This window comes from Lates calcarifer, unplaced genomic scaffold, assembly GCF_001640805.2.
Source record: "Lates calcarifer isolate ASB-BC8 unplaced genomic scaffold, TLL_Latcal_v3 _unitig_5103_quiver_3513, whole genome shotgun sequence".
Lineage (NCBI taxonomy): Eukaryota > Metazoa > Chordata > Actinopteri > Centropomidae > Lates > Lates calcarifer.
In genome coordinates, this window is record NW_026117297.1 from 1 (window position 1) to 7,777 (window position 7,777).

The following is a 7,777-nucleotide window of genomic DNA, read 5'->3' on the forward strand; positions in this document are numbered from 1 at the left end:
GATGGATTAAGCTTTCCGGCATTAACTGATGAACTTTACAAAAAATAAGACTAACTAAATGAAAACCAACCCTTAGTGCTGCCTGTCATAAATACAGTGTATTACACTTTAAAAACTCTTGGTTGTGAGGCCTAAAAAACTAAAAGTGGATATTGTGCCAACAAATGAAGCAAAGTTAGAATTATCTTCAAAAATGTAAGTGTTGTAAAAAGTACTACTACAATGTGTGCCAGAGCTGTAGCTGCAGATTTTTTTTTTTTGAGTAGAATAAAAATCCAAATGAAGATTACTTGGCTGAAGGTAAAATAAAAAGCCAGAGGAAAAACTTTGTACAGTAGTTGTTATTTCTAAAGTTACATAGTGGTCAGTTTGATCCAAGGCAAAATGATAGCAATGAAATGTATCGAAAGTGTAAATGAAAATATTGCAAATTAAAACAATAAGGCAGTGAAGCATATCAGCTTCTACTATATACAGAGGCATTCATAACCTATAGAAAACATATTTACAGCAACTGTAACACCTATTTGATCGTTATTTATTATAGCCTGCTAGCAATGAATTTTTATAGTTTGAGAAACAGAGCTTAAGCCTGCATTCAGACTGATAATAGTGCTCCATCAATACACATCTCCTCATTAATTTAAAAAAGACTATCGCAAACCATGGATGGATTATCAAACCGGCACAGGCCCGGAGCTCAAGGGGTCAGAGGGCTGAGCCTCTGTATGACATATGACATATTAATATTTCTTGTTTGAAAGTGATAGAAACATAAAACAACCAAAAAAGAAACTTCTGTCTGTGCCCTGGTGCCTTTTCTCCTCAAATCCATCCATATTGATAACAGGGAATATGTGTTTTGATGTATCAAAAACCACAGAGTCACCCAGGTTTGTTAACCTGCTAGTTAGCTAGCTAACAGCTAGTTAGCTAACAGCTAGCTAACTAGCTAGCAGGTTAACTGGCTGACTCCTATTTAACTGATGCTTATTTCAAAACTGAGATTGACAACACATGTAAACAAACCACAGCAAAATGGTTCAAGCTAGCTTTGCATTTATAGTTGGTGGGTTGTTTATATGCTGTTCACTGACAAATAATTCAGTTCAATCTGTTTATATCCTTGTGTTTAACAGACACGGTCTCTGCCTCCATGTGATATTGTGGTTATCATTGAAGGTGCTAAGAAGAGGAGGAGGAGGAAAAGGAGAAAGGAGAGAAGGGGAGGAGAGGGTGGCTTCAGGAGAGCTGAGGAGCTGATCGCACCATGGCGGCTCGTCCAGGTTTATTTCAACAAATGGGTCACTGGAGCAAACCGCTAACGAAAGGAGAAAGACAAGTTTAAGTAAGATTTTAGATTTACATTTTCTAAAATGTAATTATCCAAAGATATGTTCTTTCTTATTTTTACTTCCTGTTGGAGTTAAAAGCTGAGACTGATTTTAGCTAACTAGCGCCTTAGTTAATTTCAGCACAAAAACTAGAAGCAAATGTAGCTCCATCAAAGGTGTCCTCTAGCAACTCAAAAGGTATCATATGTACACATTATATCTTGTGTGTTTTATGTGTAGACATAAAAAAAATGAAACATGGTAGTTAACCAGTTCTTGGTGAGCTATTTCTTGACTAACTAAAGACAAAGGACCTGCTCTCACCAGCTATAATAGTTGCCAGGTTTGCACATTTTCACCTTTTTGCTTGTCAAGGTGTTTTCAGGTTTGGAGAGTCAAATGAAAAATGTTTGACATTCATGACTAGAACTGTCTTGCAAGTCCCACAGCTTTGTGTGGAAATGCAACACTAAAACACTGTTGAATTACTTTTAGGCGTATGGTAGATTTTTGTGTTTGTATTATGTCCTGAATCCATTCAAAGAATCTTACATGGGTTGTTGTTGTTTTCGTTCTGTGGCGGCTCCCTAAAGCCATCGAACATCAGGTCTATACTGCCCGGTGGGTTGGATGTCTTGTCAGCTGTGTCATCGTCCAACGTGGGGCTGGTGTCACTGGAGGGCGACGTCTCCAGACCGTTTGCATCTGGCTGTTCCTGTGGAGCTGGAGAGACAGACCAAACAAGGAAGAGAGAAAAAAGGTAAGGTGAGGTGAAAAGCTTTTCTAGTACATTCAATACCTTGTTTGATTCAGTGACTTTAAAACAGGAAAATTTGTACCGTTCTCTCCATTCGAGCCCTTTTCCTCCAACTGTACACTTGTGCCATTTGCTGCTGGTGGAGGTGAAGGGTCATTGGTGGTCACTAGATCTTTAGGGGGCTGGTCGATCTGAAATAAATCACACACAAACCAAAGCACACAAGTCAGGATAGTCTTTTATAAAGTCGTGTTAATTTAAATCCTACCACATAAACACACACCTAGATCATCCAGGTAGACTGGTTCGAAGGTGCCTGTGGGTTCATTGAATTGATTGATGATGGGATCCTGACGCTGGAGGTCAAATGAGTATGTCTGGACAAACAAATAAACAAGTAGACTCAAATATAGTACACAGGAGCATCTTGTAACTGTCTTCACTGTAAAATGATACAATAAGTCGGTGTAAAATATTAATTTTAAAGGAAATGCCACCAAAAAATAAACTCTTCCTTTCTATAACTCATTCCCCTACCCTGGAGACTCTTCTGAGAAAGTAGAGGATGATACACAGAACGATGATCACCAGGATGATGAACGCTAGGATCACATAACCTAGAGACACACATAAATTGATTCAGATAAATTCATACAAATAAAAGAAAAAAAGGAAAAAGAAAAAGAACATTGCCACTTGACAAATCAATTTGTACTTCAGCTCTCTCAGTAAAGCCTGGAAAGTGTTGACTTCTGTTTTAACAAACAATCACTACATCACCTAGGTTTTAAAAAAATAATATCTGCATATAGTCATTATTGGGAACACAGGGGGGCAGCATTGAGAGAGTGTAATATGCCCTAAAGAGATATAGTCTGAGCATATAAGGAGTTTTCCTGCCAATATATTAGCTTGAGTACATAATGTACAGGACTATCTATACATGTCATCATCATCAGACATTTGATCTGTGATGAGTGCCTCAGATGTTTTGTTTCATTACAAACACAGAGCACTTGTCTGATAAGTAAAAATCTGGAAAGTTGAGATCCTTATCACCTTTTGTTCTACATATCAAGACCGTGCTCTTTTTGTCATTATATTGTACATATACTGTCCATAGTTAGTATTTAATAGTACTGTGAGTGAGAGTAAAAATCACATAAAAGAAGGTAAATTAAATTATTGAAATAAAAAATTGGGCATTTTTAAACAAAACTCATACAATGAAATACAATGTATTCATTTATTTAATATTAAAATAATAGTACAACATCCTTACCCCAGGACGAGCTATCTGTTTCTGTAGTTGTCACAAAAAGAGAAAGACAGCTGGTTAGTGATCAATACTCTAAGGTTCAGTAATTAATTTCAAACAAAATCACTGTCATTTCATGGTGTCACTATTCTTGCCCTCTAGTGGAGAACAGTTATCATCATTTCATAGAGTAAATTCTGACGTTAAACGTTGTGGGAGGGGTGTCCTGGTGGCCTCGTGGTTATGAAACATATCGTAATCACGATGCCCCAGATATGATTCCGGCTGGAGACATAACAATGAACCATACCCTTCTTTGTCTCTACCCACGTTTCCTGTCTGTATCTACACCTTTGCTACGTGTCAGTCAGTTCAGATGATTGTTTCAAATGAAATCCCCACATTGTTAATGAAGATGTCCCACAGATCTTTCTTTTATGCATAGATATTTATTGCATTGCAAAAAGTGTAGTTTTTATGCTGACGATATCGTCTTCTGTGTCTAATGCAAATCAGACCTTCTCTAGGTAACAGTCTGTCTTTAACAATTTAAGTTTTTTCATTTGTCTTTACTGGGCAGCGATGGAATAGAAACTGAAGGAAACCTTGCAAGAGACAGAGGATATGACATACAGCATACAGTAGGTCCTTAGCTGGGATTGAACCCGATATGTCCTGGGACTGCTTTTCTTCCATGTTTGGTTTTTGGTAATGATTTATGGTCTGGTAATTATCAAGACAGTTTCTGGCTTATTTTTGTGTTTCAGCTCTGAATAAGGAAATATGATTTTAAATTTGATTTTGCCATTGAAAAACAAATCTTTTGATAAGTGTGTGTGTGCATCAGGTAGCACTTTTCATGTGCAAAAGTGACCTACCAGCCGCTGGGCGCTGCGCCTGAGCATTTGCGTGTTTGTGTGACAGTTTAGTGTGAATGTGTTAGAAGTGTGTGTGTTTGTGTAGCAGGCAGAGAACATGAGCATGTGATAGCTGTGGTTTGACACACAGGAAGACAAACTGAGGCACGCAACTTGTGAAGCCGCCTTCTGCATCTGCATCAGAAAGGTACCTGGCTTTTTGGTGGTGTCTTCACTGCAGAATCTGTAGTACTGCGAACTCCAGCGTCCTTCGTCACGCTCCCTGACACGCCAGCCAAGGTTGCCGCAGGTGCCTTTGTGCTGCTGCTGCCTTCTGTTGTTTTGTTAGCGAATAGTTTTTGTCATCTTCGTCTGCCTTCCTTATTTCTTCCTGTAAAAGAGGGAGATCAGAGTTTGTTCTTTATATGATTTAGGGCCAGATATTTAGTTTTTCTAATCTGCGCCCTCTGAATTAAACACATTGAATTTTTAGGGCATCTGACTGATCAACAACAACAGGCCCAAAGTATATAAACTTATATAAACTTATAAACCTTAAAATATTCCACTCTGCAAACGAAGAGCATAATGCTTAACAACACTACATCACATGCAGAAGAAGCTAGCTCTGTAATTCTGTCTTTTATCTGCCAACCTCCTTTGGTTAATGTTGCATTGTGTTAGCTTCTAGGGGTACATGGGTTCCACTACCAGTAACCACTCAGACTCTGAGCCCAGCAGAATTTAATTAAACATGAGTGCTGTAATTACCACTTGTGGCTGCTGCTGCTGCTCAGAGTTACATATGGTTGCTTTAATTTCCAAGCTATAAGCATTGATATGTTGCACTTTGAGAACAACACCTGATTTAGCTTTCCTACCATGCTGAGAGTTTATGAGGTTGGTTTCATGCAGAACATTAGTTGTTGAATGGTGATATGTTACAAGTAAAGAGGTACAAATCTAAGAAACTTGACTCTGCTCTTACCTTGTCGTCTTTTCCATGCACATCTGTTGCATTCTCTGGTGTAGGACTCTGCGTGGATGGGGAGACCCGTGTGAGGAGGGTAGTGTTGTCAGCTTCAAGTGGGGCCTTCAAGGCTGGGGAAGTAGTCACGGGGGCAGGGGCATCTGTGTCAAGTGTACAGAAGAAACACAGAATCAGCCAGATGTTTTCTGTATGACGGTACAGGTCAGGACAGAGTGGTAGAGGACAGGAGAGGAGCTCAGGACAGTCCAGAGCTACATGGATTACAGATTTATACATTTACTGTATATGGTTAGATTCTGACCGTTATCATTGGACCTCTTGAGCCGTTGTCTAAAAAAAAAAAAGTCTGGGCACCAGTTCAGTGCGGGACAGTTCGTTGTTACTGTACCTTCGTCTCCGTTCTCCTGAGAAGGTGCTGGTGAACCTGTAGTTTTTTCTTGTCCTCTGGAAATCGAAGAAATTACTAGAACTGAGAAGAGAAAGAAAGAAATGGAAAAGACGTCATGGATGGAGGTCTGAACAGGCAAAATAAGTGAAAGGACTGGTAGATGTACAATGACTTTACGATGATTTTATACTTTGTGCTACAAACATTTAAATGAACTCCTCAGATTCTGGTCAATGTAAACTAAAGGAACACATGTATCAGTTCATAGGTAAACTTGTTGACTGCCAAGGGTTTAGTTTTTTTTACAGAACTGCTGCTGCAACAGGTTTTCATATGTGTGAAAAAGACCAACGCTGGTGTGAAAATCTGAACAAAGAAATAAAACAGCAGCAGGACGGAGGACAGATCAGAGCGTATAGAACTGTATTAATAACAATATTTTTACGTGTGCTACTTTTGATGAAATTTCACGTTGCCTGTCTACAAATTTTTTGGTGTTTTTTTGGGATATCATTTACACAGATTTTGGTTAGTAAATAAATAATGTTGTGTGATGCAACATACGAAAAGAAAAAATATGTAGTGATAACAGGCGACATGACTTCAGGAAACAGGCTTATTCTCATATACTGTGACCTCTGACCTTTGACATTGAGCTGAAGCTGATGCATCTGTCTACCTCATATTATATATATAATGATAAATAAACACATCAGCATGAAAATACTAATCCATTTACAGTTTCATGTTTTCTGTGGCTCAACTAATCAGACTTTTAAAATGTTAATGAAGCTCGTGCAGTAACTTGATAATTAGAGATATTTATCACATTAGGACATATTAAGTGTCGTATTTAATAGAAAAAAAATCAATAACTAAAGGTTTTACTTAACTTAAAGTAGAATAAACGAGGCTGTGCTAATGAGAAAAGCACAAAGGTAAAATTAGTAATGCATAATTAATTATATACAAATCTGTGTATTTACTTTTCTATTCTTTAGAGTGTTTTGATTTCAAATTTCCTTATAATTCAAATTTTGCCTTTCATATACTCACATTGTGGTATTTGTGTGCGCCTTACTACTTCCTGCATATGGCAGGGGTTTCAAGTCCTTGAGTGAACCTTAAAGTCACCCATCATTATCGTGAAAATGACTGAAATAGAGATTTTGTCAACACGTTCAGGAGTGAAACCACGAAGTTTCCTGCAGCGCCTGATTCAACTGAAAAACAACCAAGTAGGCGCGGGAGCTCTCCTCTGCTTTAAGATTTTAATGTTCCCGCTCCTTCCTTCTACTTTTTTTTACTCATCAATAAATCTCCTTTTATATATGTTTATTATCGTTCAAAAAAAGCAACACAAGTACGTCAGAGTAAGGCAGAGAGTTAGATCTGAATGAAGGCAGGTTTGCTGAGCTAAACTCACCGAGGAAGCAGAGGCGGCACAACTTCATCATGGTGACGGATTTACTTCTCTCTCTGTGCCAGATTTAGTTTCTTTAAAGATGGTGGATGTTCATCAGCGAGGCCGTTGAGTTTCTTTTTATTTTCTTTATTTTGTTCCTTTTTCCAGGACCCTCTGTTCTACCTCTAATTCTCACTTCTTCTCTCTGAGCTCTCTCTCTCTCCTCTCTCTACTTGCTCTCTCTCAGTATCTCTCACTCTTTCCTCCCCTCTCTCTCTTTTGTCATGTCTCTCTTTACCACCTTTTCTTCACTCTCTGCCTCCCTTTTCCTCTCCATCTTCTTCTCTGTTCTGTCCACTAAATGGCAGTGTTGGGGGCCGTATTCATCTTCTTTACATAAGTACAAGTATCAATACTCTATTACAAGTAGAAATATTGAGGAAGTACAAAAAATAGAAGTCTCTCTGCAAATCAATGATTCCTATAAATACAGCACAACTGATTGAACAGAAATAAATGTCTCAGATCATAGTCTATACTTCCTTATAATAAAATAATTACGTGATACTGTAAATTAAAACATTGCTGCTAATTTTAACTTCTTCATATTCCTGTTTTGATTACAGAGATCTTCCAACTTTGTAGCAGCAGTCTGGGGAAGCCCCAGTTTTCTGTTCCATCATGACAGAGTTTCTGCACACAAAGTTAGGTGCATAAACGAACGGTTTTTCCAGTTTGGTGCAGAAGAACTTGACTGGACTGCAAAGACCTCCGACCTCAACCCTCA

General features: G+C 38.3%; 1 long non-coding RNA gene across 1 annotated transcript; it reads right to left on the reverse strand.

Moving 5' to 3' along the window:
• Positions 1-1,236: 1,236 nt before the first annotated feature.
• Positions 1,237-4,479, reverse strand: LOC108873719 (uncharacterized). Its single transcript, XR_001959524.2, has 7 exons — positions 4,419-4,479; positions 3,374-3,394; positions 2,629-2,708; positions 2,375-2,468; positions 2,174-2,282; positions 1,887-2,057; positions 1,237-1,321 (listed from the first exon to the last, which is right to left on the reverse strand). It is a non-coding gene; the product is annotated as an uncharacterized LOC108873719 (long non-coding RNA).
• Between the last annotated feature and the right edge of the window lie 3,298 nt (positions 4,480-7,777).